This window comes from Marmota flaviventris, chromosome 20, assembly GCF_047511675.1.
Source record: "Marmota flaviventris isolate mMarFla1 chromosome 20, mMarFla1.hap1, whole genome shotgun sequence".
NCBI classification, from domain to species: domain Eukaryota; kingdom Metazoa; phylum Chordata; class Mammalia; order Rodentia; family Sciuridae; genus Marmota; species Marmota flaviventris.
This window is the reverse complement of record NC_092517.1, coordinates 15,715,830-15,737,690: the sequence shown is the minus strand read 5'-3', so window position 1 is coordinate 15,737,690 and position 21,861 is coordinate 15,715,830. Positions and strand designations below refer to the sequence as shown.

The window sequence follows — 21,861 nt, the reverse complement described above, 5'->3', positions numbered from 1 at the left end:
GGGTGGCGAGTAAATATGAAGGCCAGACACATTCTGTATACTACTGCAGACTTTATGAACACTCTATCCTCAGGGTACATGAAATTTGTATTTTAAAAATCTTATATTTTTATATTATGAATTAATCTTTGCTTATTTGAAACGTCTTTTTTTTTTTACTTTATAAAGTTTTTCACTTTAAAAACTTTTTGACTCTATACTTCACTTAAATCGTACATGTTATGCAGCTGGACAGAATTTTTTCCCTTTCTATATTTATTCTACAAGTTCTTTCTATTTAAAATTAGTTTTTGTTCTTAGTTTTTTACTTTTCAAACTTTTGTGGGATAAACTAAGATGCAAACACACACACACATTTAGCCTAGGTTGACACAGGGCCACGATCATCAATATCGCTGTCTTCCACCTCCACATCTTATCTCATTGGAAGGTCTTCGGGGGCAATAACACTCATGGAACTGTCATCTCCTATGATAACAAGGGCTTTTCAGCTTCCTTATAATCTGATGGGCCAATGTCCCTATATGCACAGTGCAATGCTGACCAAAACATCCCTATGTGGTGCATAACTGTAATGTCACCAATCCAACCATATGGTTGAGGGCCTTGAGGCACAGACAAGACATGTGACTTGCCCAGGATATACGCTGGAAAAGTGGAGGGGCCAGAATCCAAAACTATGGCCCCAGATTCTGAAGCCTTAGCTCTTAACTGTTCACTGAATTTACAAGCATCATTTCTGCAACTCAATTTATACATACAATTGCATTTTGTCTCTTTTGGCCTCGCATGAACTTATTCTCAGGGAGAGACTGTGATGATCTGATTTAAATGCAGAACTGATCATTTCTCCCATATTCACTCTTGGGAGACCTTTGAAGGTTCCGTAAAGAGCTAGACGGTCTTCAGTCCTCCAGGGAGGCTGGAACTGACCTCCACATAGGCCCATCAGGGTGGTCCCCGCACACAGGCATTTAGATGCTGCAGAGAGAAGAAAGAAAATGTGGCTCCCTTGTACAGCTGAGATCAAGCCATATTCTAAGACCCTTTGGCCCACAGGTGTGGGCTGGCTCTGGAACTGTGCCTCACGTGGGCTCAGGGTGAGGGGCAGCAGCCTGTATTCATTTAATAATGGTCAGTGAGTCTCTCCAGGAGCAGTGAAAGAACAGCCAATAAATAAGGATAAACTGAGTGAAAACTTCCTGGAAAAGTTTGAAAGAAAAAAAATGAGGAGGCAGCAGATGTAACCTATGAAAACACACATAATACAAATCATCATCCAAACACCATGGCAATCCCACTCCACCGTACCTGCTCTCTGCCTACACGGACCCCAGGAGAGACTTGCTTGCCCTCCCTCTGTTCCTGGCTGGGTGTAGCCCTGGGACGCCACAGGAGGGTGTGATGGGATGTTCTTGCTCTGGCTCCCTCCTGACCAGGTGGCTACATACTCCATCTACATGCCAGCTCTCTCTCCACATTCCAAGAGTTGCTCTTTTCTCTTTCCCCTCCAATCATAAAGGTAGAAAAGCTCTCCTCGCCCCACTGACACCCTAGGGCAATGTCCCACCCCTTGGTGGTTCCCCAAACCAAAAAGTTTATACAAGGTAATAGTTTCTTTATTAAACTGTTCTCAATCATCCCATTGTCATGGGCCTTTTGTCTCCTGTCATCACCTTGTCTGATAGTCAGCTACAGAATCAATCCAACAGACCAGAACAGACAGTCTAGATAGATCCCCATCACTAATAATGGATTTCTAGGTTACAAGCCCTGAGAACTCAGGCTGAGAACCATTAAAACAATGTTCCCTAGAGTTGTGTGCCATCCTGGGGTTCTGCCTCCAAAAATATTCAGTAATTCCATACAGGTGGCATAGGATGTGCAGGTAGTGAGAAAGGAAGGTGGATTCAATAAACACAATGGAAGAATTTGGTAAAAAGAAAATCAATTTAGACCTTCATCTTACACCAAGTTAGAGAGTGATAATTTAGTGTGAAATGTGAAGCCACTAAAGATAACAAGTAGAAACCTTGATTTTCCTATCTGAACAATGGGGTAATAGTAATTAGCTCATATCATTGTTATGGGAGTTAAAAGAGATGACCCAAGTTAGGTCAGTACTTGGCATTTTTTTTTTTTAAAAAAAAGGATTAAGGGAATATTCCAGCTAAGAAACTAGCCCATATCTAGCTAACTGGTAGGGAAAGTAAGTGAATTTGCAGAAAAGGGTGTGACCCATAGGTCATAAGGTAGAGATTTCACAAAAACTGGTAACAGGACAGGAGAGCCCATCAACTGGAACAGGAATACACAATCAAGAAAGTAAAATCCCTCAATCTGTGATCACCATGGAATAACAATTCACATGTACAGTCTACAGCAGCCACAACAATTTTAAAACCACAAAGAGACTCAAGTGCAGCTCTTGAGCATCTGGATTTCACCATGGATTGAGTACCCTTCATCTAGGATACTTGGTTGGCAGAAACCTCATTCGGTGTCCAATGCTGGGCTCTCCCCGTGGCACTCTGTCTACTTCCACCCAAGGCATTCTGAGCCTCTGGCTGTTGAAAAGTTCTTCCTTGGACTTAGCTGACACTGGTTTCCCTCCCCACGCTCTGCTTCAGTGTCCACCCACTGGGGGTCTAACTGGTGAGTTCACCAAACACTCAATGATGATCAACATTCAGAGCTTATGCAATTGTTTTCAGAGAACAGTAAAGTGGGAACCCTGCCCACCTTGTCTCATAAGCCAGCAAACCTTGACATCAAAGACTGAGAAAGAAGCACATGCACACACACACACACACACACACACACACACACACACAAGGAAATCACCAGGGAATTTCACTCCTGAACTTGAACTCACATTAAAATTCTAAACAAAGCAGAGCATGATGGTGCATGCCTGTAATCCCAGCAACTGGGGAGGGCGTGGCAGGAGGACCATGAGTTCAAAGCCAGCCTCAGCAACAGTGAGGCACTAAGCAACTCAGTGAGATCCTGTCTCTAAAAAAAAAAAAAAAAAAAAAATAGGGCTGGGGATGTGGCTCAGTGCTCAAAGGCCCCTGAGTTCAATCCCCAGTACCAAAAAAAAAAAAAAAAAAAAAAAAATCCTAAACAGAAAGGTTAGCAAAGATAATCTCGAAATAAAGATGCTACAGTATGATGCAACTTGAGTTCACTTCAGAAATGTCAAACTCAAGGTCATGCACTGGGTCAACAGATTGGGGGGAAAATCATGTGACCATTTGGGCAGATGCAGAAAAAGCATCTGTTAAACCTCTACTTCCATTTATGACTAAAAAGAAAAGAAATACTCAGCAAACTGAGAATAGGAAGGAACTCCTTTAATCTGACAAATTCTATTGAAAACCTAGAGAAAGGGCTGGGGATGTGGCTCAAGCAGTAACTCGCTCGCCTAGCATGCACAGGGTGCTGGGTTTGATCCTTAGCACCACATAAAAAATAAATAAAGATGTTGTGTCCACCGAAAACTGAAAAATAAATATTTTTTTTTTTTTTTTTTTAGAGAGAGAGAAAGAGAGAGAGAGAGAGAGAGAGAATTTTTTTAATATTTTATTTTTCAGTTTTTTCGGCGGACACAACATCTTTGTTTGTATGTGGTGCTGAGGATCGAACCCGAGCCGCACGCATGCCAGGCGAGCGCGCTACTGCTTGAGCCACATCCCCAGCCCTGAAAAATAAATATTAAAAAATTCTCTCTCTTAAAAAAAAAGAAAACTTAGAGTAAAATTATATTTAATAATCAAATGTGAACAGCTCCCCCACAGGAGTCATATAAGGAAAGATGCCCACCATCACCCCTTCAATTCATTGCTGTACTGAGGTGTTAGCAGAAAACTAAGGCAAGGGAGAGAAAAGAAGCAGTGAATTAGGAATAAACAAAACTGATATATGCACCTTCTATAATTATACACAGAGTATTTTCAAAAGAATCTACACATTTTGAAACATTAGTAGGATATTTTGGCAACATTCCTGGATATAAAACCCATATACAAAATGCAAACCTATTTCCCCAATGAATAACTAAAAGAACATTAATTAAAATACATATACACAAAACATGTACAATAGCATAGAAAATATCCAATAACTAGGACTATATCTAACAAAAGATGTGTAAAAATCATGAAGAGAAAATTAAGAAACGATACTATCTGACTTTAAAGTTTTTTTTAAAAAAACAACACCTTACGTAATGAAGAGAGATACCATGTTCATGGAAGTCTAAATTCTACACCTTCCACCCTCTAGAAGGCAAGAGAGAGCTCTGAGTATTCCACCAACCTCTCTGAACCTCAGTTTCCTTCTTGAAAAACAAATAGTGATTCTTACCCAGTTGTTAGGAGTCAATGGATATAAAAACATCTTGTAGAGTGCTGTATATATTCAGGACATTCTTATGACTGGTACTATTGCTCCTTTTTGGTCTGGGGGTAGGAAAACAGTTCTATTTTCTAGCTTATACCAGCTGTGTCCTTTCTTTCACCCACCTGTTTGTCATCATGGGCATTACTGAATGCTTATTCTGTTCATAACATTTCATTGACCAGTTCTCACAGCAGCCTATAAAGTGGTGCTGTATTAGTACCATTATACTGATGAGAAAGCTGAGGCCTAATTAAGCAACTTATCTTTTGTATAGTCATTAAACCATTACGCATTTGTGAGTGCATTTTATGTAATGGGAACTATGAATAAGACCACATGGTCCCAGCTGTATTAGAGCTAATATTTTACTTGGGAAGACAGCCCCAAATCATACCTTAACTAATAAGCTGGCAGAACCAAGATTAAAACTCAGGTTTTTTGGACCCCAGAGTCTACACTTTTAATTCATCCTGGAGGTACCGTCATCAACCTCTCCAGCTTCATCCTCTCTGCTGGAAAGGTTTCTAACATACATTCAATGGGCCTCGCCATCCAAGCTGCTGTACAAACTGAGAACTCTGGGCTTCGATACTGGCCCATGTGACCCTCCCGCATTATCACTGGTAAATTACAGCTGGGAGGATGGATGCATAAAAGAGGTGAGGTATCCTGCCACCCCACCCCTGACAGCATCAGTAGCATTGTTCCCAAAGAGTGTGCATCTGAGTCCTCTGCCACCATTAATGGCAGAAGTGAGTCACTTATAAATAAGATACAGCAGCTTTATTATAATTACGTCCTGAGATTCAGAAATGCTCAGTGTCATTGTGAAAGGGAGGGCAGCAGGTGACTGGGGCTTCAATGGTCCTCTGCCAGGTATGGCTTTCAGATAAAACGTCTTGGATCAGAAGCAATTACAGCTAATGCCTGGCCTGAATGCTAATGAGAATTACAATTGCATGGAATTCTTTGCCAGTTATACTATCTCCCTCCCCTCCCCTTCTTTTCTCTGCCTGCCATCCCAGCATTAATCCTGAGAAATATAGTGGCAAATATGATTAATGGCCATTCTGCAGATGAGAAAACTGAAGTCCAAATTCACTAAAGGGACAGGGGTTGCAACCCTGAATTTTTGAATTTTACTCCACCATTATTTCTTTCAAGGGGAAAAAAATAAAAATTCAGAACTCTTAGTGGGTCTTCCTCACTGGAGAATGCACAGAATCTTCCAAGCCAGCAGTATAATCTGAAAGGCAGCTGGGCTGGTATGTTCTATTGGGACAGCTGTGGGAAGATCTTAAGAAAAGAATTTCAAACATGCCCCCTTCTAGCCTACAACCATCAAGAGACCCCCAATAGTTCCTGGAGGACCCAAGAAATGACCATACAGCTAACATTTGGGCTGAAAGACAGGTAGAAACTTTCTTCTGTTTGCAAGAACCAGTTGCACAGAACCCATCCTGGCCCTCCCTAAGAGTCAGAAAACATCAGTTTGAAAACTGTCTCAAACCCAGGCCTCTCCAAACCAAGGCAGAGCATGAAGCTCAAGCAGCAGCATGTAGGGGAAAGGTCTGCCATATAGTGATAATAGTGACAATGGCTGGTCCTTCCCAAGTACCAAGCAGAGTGCCAGGAGTTTGCATAAATTTGCATAGACTTTGTTAAAATTGGAGGTTTCACTAAGACTTCTGGGAGACATACTAATCTAACTAGACCTGCTCCCATTTTACAGATGAGAGGGCAGACTTGTGTGGAGGTTAGATAGATAAAGTGGTGCTGTATTAGTACCATTATACTGATGAGAAAGCTGACGCTTGCAAGCCCACAAACCTGGGCTTATAGGACTTTCCTAGTAACAATAACAACTACACTTAAATAGCATTTTTATGTATTATGGAACATCATTTCAGTGCATTATGTACATGAACACAATTCTCTCACCAGCCTGTGAGGAAGGTGCCACAAATTCCCCCATTCTAAATGTGGGGAAAACAAGGAATGGAGAGGTGTAGCAACTGGCCCAAGGCCACAGAGTTCATAAGAGACAGCACTAGGATTTGAACCCAGGCGTGTCAGCTCCAGAATCCCTTTGCTATGCATTGCCTCTGCAAGGGCAAGGCCACACTCTTTGATCAGGCACTCCTTGTTTGTGAAGAGTAAAGTATGAACACTGAATTCCAAAGTACAAGGGGAGGAAGTTCCTTGGAACACTCAATTGAGGCCTAGGGGAACCACACCCAGATCAGGGATGTCCAACCTCTCTGGGAAGTGGATTCCCTCACCAGGGAGCTCCAGCCTTTGTAGGACTCAGACACACTTGAAAATGGTATAAGCATCCCCTGCTCTCTTCTACTAACTCTACTCCGCTAGGGGAAATACCTCCTGGAGCAGCTGGGCAGTTTTGCATGTGGGGGTCCTGCAAACTCGAAGTCACAGTAGTATATCTACACGGGGTTTTCAGGGATTCTGATGAGTGATCATCCTCAACAGCAGGTCCACCAAGAGACCTGGAGAAAAATGCAAAGGCATCGGGGATCCTGTTGCCTGGCATCCCTCTATTCTTTAGCTTTGTTGCTGCAGCCAGAAACACAAAAGGAACTAAGGTTTCTAAGGTTCCATCTGCCACCCAAGTTTCATTGATAATCTAAGATGAGGCAAAACTGGTGTTCACATTCCCAACTCTCTGAATCGCAGTAGATTATCTGCTCATCGAGGCTAGCAATAAAGATACTTACCTTGCAAGGCTGCTGTATTAAATGGCATAATACATGATGATCTCTGATGTCTGGCCTGTCTCTCTCCACTCTCCCAGACTCCCCAAGGTAAAAGCCAACGGTGGGGAATTCAAGCCTTTATCAGACTCCCAATCCCCCTGTTTTTCAGGCTCTGGAGGTACACTCTACCTGTTCATTGTCACAGAAGGACAAGGCCCTGAACCTCAAAAGGGAAATGAGTTCTCTGGGCATCTTTCAGCCTGGGGACCTTGCTCACACAGGACTCCCCGCCTATTCCCTCTGGTTGGCTTGGGTCTGACTTGGGAGCCCCCTGCAGGAAGACAGCAACTCTGCCTGGGGCATCCCTGCACAAGCCAGCTCCCAGACTTAGCAGACACTTCAAAGATAACAGGTGACTCAGAATGGGGATAGGGTAAGGTGGGATCTTCTGGGCAGTGAGGGGACCCCAGATCACACAAAGAACAAGAGCTTCAACAAGAACCGCTAAGCTTTAGCTCCTGCTCCTGCCTACCAGTACTTCTTCCAGAGTAAGGGAAATTAACTTCCAGAATCTGGGGTCCCCTAACTACCCAGAATAAGCAGCCTCCATGTGCTTCTACCATCAGAATCCACTTTCTAGCCTTAACATCCACCCATTTGAACAAAGGATTCTTTCTCGGCACAAGCAGGAGGATCCCACCCCCACCACACACACACACACAAAACACTCCATGGGGCTCCAGCCTGCCTACAAGGGAGGAGAGAAAGGGAGGGGAAGGGTGGAGGTCCAGAAGTTACCCATACCCCACACTAAGTAATACTGAATCTGGGGCTCCACTACGTATGGTTAATGGTTTAGGTTCGCCCAACTCCAGCTCAAAACCCTAGCTCTCTTCTTTACTAGCCAATGCTCCTGGGCTCCACTTTCCCACCCTATCCTCAGTTTTCTCCTCTGTAAAATGGGTATGGCAATATTCGGTTCACTGAGTTACAGGGAGAACTGAAAGAAACAATGGATGCTCAGCACCTAGGCACAGAGAACACATTTGGCACCTAGGCTGGGACCAGAGTAGCATCGCACTCGGCCTTGGTTGGTTCAAGGAATGCTGGGTGTTCGCCTTTCCCTCTTCAAAGGCCAGAGGAACAGCTCAGGGCGCGCACCCTGGCCATGCCCCGGGAAGCCACAGGTGCCTGCGCGTCCAGGCGCTGGAGCCACAACCGCAGCGCAGCGAGCGGGGCTGTGGAGCAAGGCGAGCTTTGCCACCCTCCCCAGGCTGCCGCGTCGCAGGGTCTCCAAGCACGCCCACCTGGTGCCGCCGGATCCGGAGGTCTCCGCTACCCCTCCAGGATACTGGGGGATCCCAAGCTGGCAAGGCGCAGCCTCGCCCAGCCGCTGAGGCCCCACTTACGCCCCCGTCCGCGACCTGCCGGCGCCACTCCGACTCACCCGTGCCGGCTCCGGGGAAAGTTTGGTGGCGCGGCGGCAGCTATGGCCAGGCTGCTCGGTGCCGCGGGGGCGGGGCGCGGGGGAGGAGCCACAGCGGGCCGCCCATCACCCGCCGGGAGGAGGCTGGGGACCAGCGCCCAGTGCTCGCGGGGTACCCCACGCCTGCAGCTCCCACACCTTCCTCCTTGTCTTACTCCCGTGGGGCACACGAGCCTCGGCTCCGCGCGGGGGATGGTTCCTGGCGTGTGGGAAAAGGTAAGAGTAGAGATATCTCCGCCACGCGTGCACCTGGGGCACGCAAACACATGAAAATAGTTAAGAGAATGGGGATGAGACCATGTTCCGCAAAGTCAACAGCACATGTATTGATAAGGACAAACTGTGATGCCCTGCTAGACCCTAGATAAGAAAAGACAGTCAAGACTTCAAGACTGACAGAGTGGGAAGCCTACCCCTAGAGGCCTTGAGGTTCCACTGGGAAAGAGACCCCCTCCCCCAGGTCAACAACCCTACACCCTCCTATTTAATCCCTCCTGATGAATGAGTTGGTTTCTTTTTCTTCTTCCCCCCACTTTTTTCTTCCGGTGCTGGGGCTAGAACCCAGGGCTTTGTGCTGAGTTACACCTCCAGCCCGAGTTTACATTTCAACATACATTTCAATTAGCAACCTGTGCCAACTCGAGTGGGGGTGTAGTTCTTTAGGACCTCAGGAACACCACCCAGATTCTTACTGCTTTGGTTCCTGTAGCTGAGAGAGATTGGGGTTGATTTCTTTCTTTTCCTTCCTTCCTTCACCCCTTTCCCCCCTCTCGCTCCCCACCCCACTCTCTCTCATTCCTCAGTGCCAGGAAAACCCCATTTGAATTTCTTAACAGTTATCACTTCAGATCTGACCTTGGCACTTCAGTAAGCTCAGAGGAAATTGTTTGATGGGGAAGGAGGATTGGGTATTATGGGAGTATTTCAGCCTCTTCCCAGTACAAGGCAATTTCAGGGGTTGTGGGGTCAACTCAAAAGAAGATTGGGGCTCATTTTCACAGGTAATGCATGGGGATTGTGGATGAGTGATCCCCTTTTCTGTCTTCAGGGTCCATGTTTGTAAAACGAAGTAGCCATCATCTTGCCAGGGTCCTCAAAGCTCTATAGTGCTGACCCAGCAAATCCTCACACCACCCTGAATATAGGAGCCATCACTACTCCTACTTCACAGATAAGACGACTAAGGCACAGAGAGGCCAAGTGGCTTACACAAGGCCACATGTACAACAACTGAGAATCCATCCAATGCTGCCTGACCCCAAGTTCCAAGGTCATGCTATTATCTTCATCCTAGCAGTGCTGTTGGAAAATTCCATGATGCCATTTATTTAAAGGGCTTAGTAAGTGCTCCACAAATAGTAGCTCATAGACACCAAGCCTGTCTGCAAGGTGGGGATTCAAGGGTCATTAGTAATGTCCAGAGACATGAGACTTTTGATTCATGATACCCAGCAGGCGTATTACTTTCCTGGGCACCCCCTCTGACTGCTGTAAATCATAGAAACAAGGTTTTCCCACCTGCTTCTCTGACAAGCTCTCTATACTTTAACATAACCTTCAATCAGGACCCACCCTGAAACCCTAGCAAGCCCCTCCCACTCCCTGGTTATTCTTCAGGGATTCCTTTGTATTTTACACTTTATCAGGCTAATGCACTCTTTGGAACTGAGTTGGCGCCCAGGGTCACACCTGTTATAAACTCTAAAAGAAAGATATTTCCTCTGCACAGCTGTGGGGCTTACAGAGTGGGCGGGGGGGGGGGGGGGGGGGGTAAAAGCTTCGGAAATGGCTGGGTCAACTTCCATCCCCTTTCTCTTCCCTTCTTGCGAGTCAGCAAAGGCTTGATTATTTGGAATTCCTCTCCAAAGTTTCACTTCCTGGGACAGATTTAGGGCTGCTAAACCCATAGTGATCAGCATCTTTAGAAGAATCAGCATTTTAGAAACCGAAGATCAGACATTTAAAGCTCCTGGTGACCAGGGTATGTGTTATCTTGTGACATTTGGAACTAATACATCATTAGGTAACCCAAGCCATAAGGGGTAGGGGCAGGATAACAATATACAGCCAGGAAATTAAAAAATTCATAGGTAGCCCCTATATAAAATGACTGGGCCAGGCACTATCTGAAGAGCTTTACATAGAGAGTTCAGTACACCCACTCCTCAGAACAGTTCCATGCTGTAGATTTTCTTGTCATTCCATTTTCCAAATGAGAAAACAAAAGCATAAAGATTCATTAAGTTATCCTAAGATCATACAATCAGGAAGCAGCCAAACCAGTTCTGGAACCTGGATCAGTCTGGGCCCCCAACCCTGCTCCTACTTCTGTATTTTGTGAAAGAAATCAAGACAGCCTGAGTTCTGGCAGAGAAATGACAGATAAGGAGAAAAACACAGACTAAAAATATTTCTGCCACTTGCTATCTCTGCATTTACTTTGCATCTCTGAGACTCAGTTTCTCTATCTGCACACAAAACAAGAATAATAATGCCTAGGCTATATCCAGGATCTTAGTGATTTTTTCAGTTGCATATAACATAATACCAATAACAACTGACTTAGTCAAAAAGGGTTTTTTGAATTAAAAAGTATAAGAGGCATGCTTGGATTCAGCACAGCCCATATCAGGGCTCAAATGAAGTTGTCATGAACCCATCTCCCTCTGAATCTTTTTTTTTAATATATATACACATATTTTTTTTTTAATTGTTGATGGACCTTTATTTTATTTATTTATATGTGGTGCGTACCCAGTGCCTCACATATGCTAAACGAGCACTCTTCCACTGAGCTACAACCCCAGCCCCTCTCTCTGAATCTCGACTGCTTCTTTTGTGTCTCTCTTATTAGCAGGCTGTTTCCACAAAAAGGCAGGAATGGCCAATTGCCAAAGAGATCATCTCCTTTCCAATACTTCCAGCAAAAATCCCAGGGTTGACTCCCATTGGCCTGGCCTGGGTCACATGCCCAGTCCGGGCACCATTATGGCTTCTCTCATTGGCCACACCTCAGTTGCATGCCTACCCCTAGCAAGGAGGCAGTTTCAGCCACTCTTAAACCACCGGGACTAGGAGTGGGTAAGGGATGAAAATGTATCAGTGCAGGAAAAGTAAAAACACAAAAGTCCTCTCCCTTATAGGGCTTTTGTTAGGAGCAGATAAACTCAGATGTACAAAGTGCTCAGCTGGTGCTTGGCTCTGGTAGGGGCCGGGTACTTGAGTCCTCTCCCTTCCTTCCTCCTCTAGAAAACAGGAATCAAGTCTCACCAAATCCAGGGCAACTACTTCCTTGCTCACATAGGGAAACTGAGGAAGGCCCAGAGAGAAGGGTCTTACCGAAGGTATCCCACCCAATCAGCCATAGAACCCATATCCCCCAACTCTGAAACAAATCCCACTTAATGCTAATAACTTTCAGTCTCCCACTAACCAAAGGAATTATCTTTCATTTGCACAGGGGACACTAGATAATAACAAAGCCCTAAAGACCTGGAGGAAATGAATGCCACTTACATTGGATTCCCAGGCTGTGCTCCAAACTGTGGACTGGTAGGTCTGGGCAGAGTGCCCAGTCAGATCCCCACCCATCACTTCATGAAGTGAGCCAACCCCTTTGAGGACTGCACACTCTGGCACTGAGAGCTCCAAAAGCTCATTTTTTAGAAATGTAGCTTTCTAAAGTAGGCAAGATAGCCCTTCTCTTGATTTATTTCCTGCTCAATTTGTGAGGGTAGGACTACATCCTTCAGGACCAAAGTGGACCAAGTGGTCAGATGGTTATTTAGTCATCAAAATTGGCTATTTCAACTTGGCCCTGGCTCAGTTCAAAGTTTTGGCCTTAAGTGGTTAGTCTGACGTCTGCATGTGAAATCTGGTTACACTATATGCTGTGAAGCTTCCATCCATCCATTTATCTATCATGCTGAGAGTAGAACCCACTGTCTAACAGATCCTAAGCAAGTGCTCTACCACTGAGCTACATTCCTAGTTCTTTATCTATTTAAAGGAAAGTGAGCAAGAAAAGTAGATGGCAAGCTGGAATGACAAGACCTGCCCCCCATCTCCTCTTAAGTAACGTCCATACTTATGTGCATACTGCTAGAGAAACATACACTGATAAAATGGAGAGTAATTTATAACCAGATGTTGAGAATTTTAAAAAGGTTCAGTTCTGTTATTCCATACTTTGAGACTTTTCTCTGATAAAATAATCATGGACACCACCAAGAAAAGCATAAAGATGTCTATTGCAGATTTCTGTGTAACAGTAAAAGACTAAAAATAATACAGTACCCAATAAATTATGGCACATTGATAGAATAGACTACTAACAATATTAACCAGCTGTTAAAATCACATAAGAGAATATAGAATTATGTGAAAACTGACCATGATGAGAAGGATCACTTAAAAAACAAGTTATAGGGGCTGGGGATATAATTCAGTTGGTAGAGCACTTGCCTAGCATGTATAAAGCCCTGGGTTCAATCCCCAGCATCACCACACCAACCAAGAAAAGAGTAAGTTATGAACCAAATGTGGTGGTGCACGTCTATAATCCCAGTTCCTCCAGAGGCTGAGGTAAGAGGATTGCAAGATCATGGCCAGCCTCTCCAATTTAGCAAGACCCTCAGCAACTTAGCAAGACCCTATCTCAAAATATAAAATAAAAGGCTGGGGATGTAGCTCAGTGGTAAAGTACCCCTGGGTGCAATCCCCAGTACCAAAAAAAGGAACGAAGGAAGTTATAAAAGACTAGGTATATATGAAATCACTTTGTGAAAAATTATACCTATGTATAAAAAAGCTTCAAGTATCTACATCAAGGATTGGTGGGAAGGAGAAAAGTTTGTGAGCACTCTTGGGTTTTTATTTATCTGTATTTTCTAATTTTTTAAAGTAAATTTATGTTACTTTGGTAATCAGAAAAAAATGACCAATAATTTTTATAAAAGGATTTGTGCTTGGTTTCCTTTTAGAAAAGCACTTTCATTTATTAAAAGGCCTCAACCAGAACTAAGATTAAATTGATCTCTCTCTCTCTTTGGCTTGGATGGCTGTAAAGGAATGGGGATATTAAAGCTGAGAACAGCAGCAATAGCCACAGAGCAATCCAGTGACAGAAGTCTGTACTAGGAGGCTGTGCCTATTTTCTGTGGGGCCCTGGGAAAGTTACTCAATGTCTCTGTGCTTCTGCTACAATATCCATAAAATGAAACGTTTGGTTTCATTATCTCTGGGGTTCTTTGAAAGGTCAAAATTTTATGAATTCAATTAATTTTATGAATTCAATAAATGTTTTAGAGAACGTATAATGGCCCAGAAGTGGTCTTAGTTTGAATTATTTTTCTCTCTCTAGCACCATGAGATTGCTGAAAGCTCTGCTTACTCCCGGGTCTTAGCCTCTGTTTTCTTCTGTGCTTCTCAGCCTTGTATGAACTGGCAGATTCATGGAAAAAAAAATACAAAGCATGTCAGGCTCATCTCGCTGTGCTTCTCTTCACATTGGGATCTTGGCCCCTCAAGTCCTAGCTCTCTGGAGAGCATTTTGATAGCTTGTAACTGATTTTTATTTTCTTTGAAACAGTTTCATGCAGGTGTTCCAGCTGTTTATTGAGAGTATCATCTCTACAAGCTGGCTTTTTTATAGGCAGAAGTCCCTTAGTATGTTATAAAGTGAAAATGACTGGTTATAAAATGGTGTGTATAATAGGATTCTATTTATCTGCAAACATGTATATGTGCTTATGGAGAAGAAATACAGAAAGAACAAAGGCAATTCACAATAGCCATCTCTGGCTAGGCTTTCTTTCTTTAATGACATATATTTTTCAAATTTTATTTTACATTCATACATACCATGAATGTCCAAACTGGAGTTGACCTTTGAGGTCATTTATACCCATTTCACAATTAGAAAAACTGAGGTCAAGAAGATTTACGTTTCCTTCAACTGAACAACATTCGAGGTCTGCCATGGGCAGAGAACTATGTATGGTATGGACCACAGAGCAGCCAAAGAAACAACCTGTAATCACCTGTTTCCCCATCTCAGGTGTCTCCAACTTGGGCTAGACTTTGGGAGCTAAGAATGAAGATGATGAAGAGCTGCCTTTAAGATATTGTAGTTGAGGAGAAAGCTAAATAAGCCATCCTGGGTATGACTGATACATACTAAGGCAACAATGTTACTTTAGAAACTGGTTTTCTTTTTAACCAGTCCTCCCCATATCCCACCAAAAGACTGTATTTCCCAACCTCCTTTGCAGTAAGATGTGGCCGTGTGACTAAATTCTGACCAATGAGATAAAAGGGAAACTGCTGTTTCTGGGACATCTCTTTAAAGGGAATGAGAAAACTCTCCTTTTTTTCCTGCTCCTTGGAATGTATGTACTGGTTGCAGCTTTAGTAGTCATTAAAGGAGAGATAAACTAGGATGGCAGAGCAGCCATGAGAAAAAAACAACCCTCTATCTTGCTTATGTTACTATTGCTTTACGTTTTCTCTCAAATACAGATAAAATCACAGTCTTTACTTATATAAATCCTTAAAATAAAGTGCTATGGGAACAAAGAAATAAAGAGAGAGAGATGAACATTTCCTACTCGTGGCATCAGGGAAGTCAGGAGAGGTGAAGGGATATAAAGAGGTGACTGATGAGATGGGTAGGAAAGGAGAAGGTTTGGATAGAGGGGATCATGCAGAGCCCAGGCACAGGACTGGGAAAAGGAACATGTTCACTGGAATCAGGCAGCCTGGACTGAAATCTCACCACCGTCCTCAGCAATCACATGTATTCAGAACCCACACATCAATATCTCCATCTATAAAATGGAGATAACCACAGAATCAACATCACTGAATTGTAGTGAGGGTCACTGAAGTTAACGCATGTCAAGTGCTTAGACCAATGCCTGGCACAAAGTGAGGGCTCAATAAATTTTTTGTCCCTTCCCCACACCCACCCTCTCTCGGTCAACCTTCCTTGGGGCTCAGTGCTTATCTATCAAGTGTGGTGTACACAGAGCTGCTTCCCAGGGTGGCAAAAGTGATTAACACAGTTCAGGACTTTACCCATGGTGAGTGCTAAACCAGGTAGCTCCTTCTTACCATTCCCTGGAGGAACTTACAATCAAGGAAACTGAGGTCAAGAACATTTAAATTTCTTTCAATCAAAGAATTATTAGAGGTTTGCCATGGGCAGAAAACCATGCTATGGACACCACAAAGCATCCAAAGAAATATAAATACCCATTGATTCGGGCATTTGACAGATTCCCCCAGACCCCAAACCCTACTCTGTGTCAAGCCCTTGGACAGGAGGTCACTGATTCTGGAAGAATCAGATCTTCTCTCTGCTTTCAGCTCAAGGAGAGAAGGGAAAATACTGGAATATAAGCACAATTCAGGGTCAAAAGTGGGACCATGATCAAATTTCTGTCCACAAGCTCAGGTGAGCAAGAAAGATAATTTGATCTTTGGGTCAGTGAACTCAGTCTGTACTCACAGTGAAGAAAATCTTAATATCAGGCAAGCCAAACTTTTCCTGTACCTCTAGTGCACAGCATGGTTCTGGAGACCTCATGGGGAAAATCTGGTTGTACATCATCACTTAGCTACATTGGCACCTGTTAGGACATCTTTGTTCCTATCTGAGGAGGGCTCACCCTCCCACAGAGGTCATTGTTTGTCCCTTATTCCTAGGTCTGAACACATCTCAAGTGCATAGGAAACACTGCTCAGCCCCAATGGCATTTGGGCTTCAGCGAGCTCTGTTATAAAAATGAGATTCTTCTGCCCGGCTCCCCGCAGCCATTTCTCCTCTAAAGCACCTGCCTAAGAGGAGGACACAGGTCCATTCTACATTCAGGTTCTTTCAAACTTATCTGGAGATTCTGGGTCTCTCCTAAATCCCTTGAATATTCCCCTATCAACCATGTCATCAATGCACAAGAGCTTTTCCCTATTTCTCATAAACCCCTACTCTATAGGAATACAAAAGCCAGGGGAAAAACACCTGACTTCTCTTTTTCTGTAGAGCCAAAAATGGGACAGCAGCTTCAAGATGATAACCTAAAATGAAGGAATATAAGATTCCTGAGTAACAGAATTTATCAAAAAAATTTAAAAAAAACAACCTTCCTGATCTCTACCAGATTGGCAGAAATCAAAAACATTGACACCATCAAGTATTAACTAGGAAATGGAGCCACTGGAACTCCATTAATGGCTGATGGGAGTGAAAACAGTACATCACTATAGAAAACTGTTCTTCAGTTTACTAAACATAGATCTATCCTATGATTCAGAAATTCCACTCTAGGGATGTCTCCAAGAGAAATGGAAACATACGCCTACTAAACACTGAACATAAATCATAACAGTTTTATTCTTAATTGCCCAAACTGGAAACACTCTAGATATACACCAACAGGAGTCTGAATAAATGAGCTGGTTAATTCACACTCTTGAGAAACTATTCAACAATAAAAACAGATGAACTATTTCTGTCCACAACAACATGGAATCATTATTTTGATTATAAAGAACACAAAAAAGTAATTTTTATACAATTCTATTTATATGAAGTTTGATAACTGGTTTTAGAAGTGTTTTCTTCTGGGGTTGAAGAGATACTTTTCATGACTGGAAGAAGGTGCTGGAAGAGTTCTGCACTTTGATCTCTGGGATGGTTACATAGGTATAGACTGGTAAAAATTCATTGAGCTCTACATTAAATGTTTGTGCAGTTTACCAAAAGTAAATTATACCAAAACTTTAAAACCTCATTTTCCCTAAAAACCAACAGAGGCTAACATTTCAAATATAACATCCCACTGTATGTGCCATGAAGAAGCAAGTGGACAGTACTATTATGAGAGCCCCTGGGAGGTGTAGGCCCACTGTGAGGTGGGAACAGTGGGTACTACTCATGGAGAACTTCCTGGGGGAGGTGATAAGGACCCGAGATGAAGGCCAAGCAAGGAAAGCTAAGGCATTCCAGACACGAAGAACAGCATGCAAAGCCTTTCACTGTGCCCCAAGAGAAGTTGACTGAGAGAGGATGAGTGTGGGGAAGAGACAAAAGACAAGGCCACAAAGATGTGAATAGGAGTAAGATCTGACAGAGCTTAGTAAGCCAAAGGGTAGTTCACAAGGGGGGGCTTTCAAGAGCTGTGAGCAGATTTAGACTTTAGAAAAGATCTCTGTGGACATGGGGAGAAGCAGGGTTAGATGGGCTGCAGGAATGTGGGAGAGAGGGTGTGTTCCCTGAACTGTGGCTGGAACAATAGAGGCCAGAGTGGGGAGAGGTGCTTCTAGGAATACTTAGGAGGACAGCATTGGTGACCAACAATACTAGGAACAGGGGAGATTCCTTGCCTTTCTTGTGAAGGTAGAACCACTTATTGAGAAAACAACAGAAGGAGGTATATTTCTAAGTGTCCTTATGATGGGCCAGATGCTTTTGACTGTTCAGTTCCTGCTTCTCCTTTTTCTTGTGACAGAATCCTGTTTTTCCTATGGAGAACTACTCTTCCTTGCCCTTAGGTCATAAAACTCCTCTCTGGGCTCTAGGACAGTGACTCAGAGCTGGCCAATCAGCACGTCCAGCTCTCTGGCTACGATGATTGGCTCAGGGATTGGTATATGACCCAGACTGAGGAATGAGGGCCCTGGAAATTCTGCTGAACCTGATGAGAAAGAAGTGTATCTTTCCTGCTGGGACTGTTCAGCTAGTAGAACTACAGATGGACATCTTTGCCACCAAGACAGAGCAAGCTTGGCTGACAATCAAGCCAGCACTTGAGTAAGCAGAACCAAAAGAAAGAATCATATAGACTTTTAGATTCAGCCATGCCTGGAGACTAACCTGGACTTTCCATTTTCATAAGCCAATGGATTATCTTCTTGGAATAGTTCTGTTGAATTGGAATTGCACAAGTGCACTTACTACAGGCCTCCCCTTTCTCTCTCTCCCCTCTTCTGTGTGTGTGTGTGTGTGTGTGTGTGTGCACGCGCGCGCACATGCCTTTTATCTGAAGTATTCTCATGAATACAGGCTCCATTAAAAAGCTTTTATATGGGTACAAAGTTTCTGATCAGGATGATAAAAAAAATACTGGAAATGGATAGCAGGTGATAGTTGCACAACACTGTGCACTTAATGCCATTAGGTTGTGCTCTTAAAGTGGTTAAAACGGTAAATTTTTATTTTCAATTAAAAAAAAATTCTGTTAAAAAGCTTTTGTGACCATACTAAGACAGACAAGCTTTAGGTGAAGGAAACATTAAGTGACTTCCTGAAGGACATGAATTTTGAGATGGAGTTTGAAAGATGTCCTAAACAGAATCTGATGTGAAGTATTTCAGGTGGAGAGGACAGCACAAGCAAACCCTTGGAAGTGGGAAGGAAAAGGGAGCATTCAGAGAATGGTGAGTAGTCAGGCTGGCCTGCCCAACCTGGGGAATGGTGGGAGAGGAATCTGGGAGACTGGGAACCAGACTAGGAGGGCCTTGAATATCAAGGTGAGTTTATATTAATCCAACCAATGACTCCATTGGCTAGAAAAGGCATCAGGAAGTTCCCACAAGAGTGGGACACACAGTGAACTCAGAGAACAGTAAACTGTCCCAGCATATAGCATAGTGGTATCCCTCGTACCCTGTCCCAAATCATACAGTCTTTCCAGGCTGGGACATCTAGGGGTCTGGGACATCTAGGGGTCTTGCTCAAAAATAAGTGAAAAGAACCAATACCCTTGCCAGCCCTCTCCACGCACCAGGCTAGGCACCCTTGGGCCACACATATGATCCCTTACTGAAAACCCTACAAAGGCTTCTCATCACTTAGAAGTAAGTACACACATCTCCAGTGGTCTACCAGGCTTTATGTTGCCTGACCCTCTTTGTCCTTGTCTCCCACCACTCCTCCCTGGGCTCGCTGCCCTAAAAACACCTCAACCTTTCACCCCATCTTAGTACCTTTGTGCCTGCATATTTCTATCCTCAAAATCTTCCCAGATACCACATCATCATTTGATCTTTACTCACTTGCTTCTTGTTGGAGAAGCCCTTGCTTAATGCAATAGGGTCCCTATCACTTTGCCTTTCTTAGTTCCCCTCACTGCCTGAAATGGTCTTTTCCATAATCTGAGTGTAAGTAACTTGTTCCCTACTATCTATCTTGTTCCCTAATGTATGCCCAGCATTTAGAACAGTGACTGGTCCACAGAAGGTGCCCCAAAAATGGTAACTGAATGAACTATTTGGATAGGTGAGGTCTTTAGAGGCAATTCTACAAATAGGGAAGCTGAATCCACAAAATGTAAGAGATGTACCAAAAACATCCTGGAATCATTGTCAGAGTCAGACTCAGAACCTAACTCAGAGTCCTGGCTCCAAGGTTAGTTCCTTTCCTATAATTCAACTCCAACCTTCTCTGCCAAAGAACATACCAGGATTTGGTGATTTTCTCCTCTGATATGAATATCCCAGGGAAGGAAGAGTAGTGAAGTAGAAAGAAGCTGCGAGAGCTGTGGTTCAGCCTACACATCCCCTTCAGGCTATGAGCTCCCAAGGCCAATACCTAACGCACCAACAGCATAGCTGGTGCTCAGAAAAGGTTTATTAAATGAGAAAGCCACTGCTCCCATAAAGACAACAGGTGTCGGGGGCTGGGGTTGTGGCTCAGCAGTAGAGCGCTCACTAGCACGTGTGAGGCCCTGGGTTTGATCCTCAGCACCACATAAAAATAAATAAACAAAATAAAGGTATTGTGTAGAACTAAAAAATAAACATTAAAAAAAGCAACAGGTGTCAACATGAGTTAGTGGTTGAGAGTCTAGAGTCTAGGCTTGGCAAACCTGACTTGAAATCCTGGCTAAGCAGCTGGGAGTAGTGGTGCATGCCTGTAATCCTAATAGCTTGGGAGGCTGAGGCAGAAGGATCTTGAATTCAAAGCCAGCCTTGGCAATGGTGTGGTGCTAAGCAACTCAATGAGACCCTGTCTCTAAATAAAATATAAAATAGGGCTGGGGATGTGGCTCAGTGGTTGAGTGCCCCTGAGTCCAATCCCCGGTATCCTCCTCCCCCCAAAAAACATCCTGACTGAACTGCCTTATACTGATTTTTTTTTTAAAGAGAGAGAGAGAGAGAGAATGAGAATTTTTTTTAATATTTATTTTTTTTTAAGTTATCAGCGGACACAACATCTTTGTTTGTATGTGGTGCTGAGGATCGAACCCAGGCCGCACGCATGCCAGGCGAGCGCGCTACCGCTTGAGCCACATCCCCAGCCCCCTTATACTGATCTTAATGAAGAATGTACTTGGTATCATCTGAGGCAGCTTATCTCCAAGATGGTGACCAATGGCCTTCAACTCCCACAGTAAATCAGGGCTGACCTGCATGACCAACATCACTGCAGAGTAACAGTGTGTAACTTCTGAATCTAACGGGTGGCTTGATGCAGAGGCTACAAGGCCTCCCATCAACAGCCAGCACCAGTTCAGGTGCAGATGAGTGAGCCATTTGTGAGTAGCCCTTTCAGCAAACTCAAGCCTTCAAATGGCTGAAGTTGCAGTCTTATGAGACACCATGGGCTAGAACTGCCCAGCTATGCTGCTCCTTGAAATCCTGACTCCTGGAAACTATGAGGGATAATAAATTATTGTTGTTTTAAGTCATTAAATGTTGGGGTAGTTTATTATGCAGCAATAGATAACTAACGCATTGTCCTCATGTTCATCCCCTGAAGTTGTCAAGGGCTTACTACATGGTTTTCTTTCAACCCTCTCAACAATGCTACGAGATAGGTATTCTTACTATCCCTACTTCACAGGTAAGGAAACAGGTTAAAAGCAGTGAATTCTCTCCCTGCAGAGTCCCTGATCTTAAGAACTTCATAACCAGGCCTGAGAGTCTCAAGTTCAGATATCTACTCCAGGGGGAATCTAGCTCAATAGGTTGGGATGGTGGTAAGAACAAAGATAGCAAACATCTCCCCTGCCCTTGAGCCCCTGATTGATCAAAGGAAACTTAGCTGCTTATGGATTACATATAATACTTCCCTTCAGGGAAACACACCAATGCCTATACAATAATGACAAAAAGTAACAACCTTCCATAGGGTCTTGTCAATTTGCCCCAATGAAACCTTACACATTTCTCACTCTATGGCAATCCACCTGACAAGTTAGCATAGCACTGTACACATCACAGATGGGGACCCTGAGGCTGGAGGAGTTGTGTGAT

General features: G+C 43.7%; 1 protein-coding gene across 2 annotated transcripts in view; it reads right to left on the bottom strand.

Annotated features, from left to right (window-relative positions):
* The window catches only part of Hrh1 (histamine receptor H1), a 94,638-nt gene extending 86,071 nt beyond the window's left edge, over window positions 1-8,567 (bottom strand). The window contains exon 1 of one of the 2 annotated variants that reach the window (XM_027931928.2): window positions 8,426-8,567. The gene's annotated coding sequence lies outside the window, so the exon portion shown is untranslated. Of the gene's footprint in view, window positions 1-933; window positions 983-8,425 lie in introns of those variants that run through there. The other variant, XM_071605915.1, reaches the window with a different exon arrangement.
* Window positions 8,568-21,861: the final 13,294 nt, after the last annotated feature.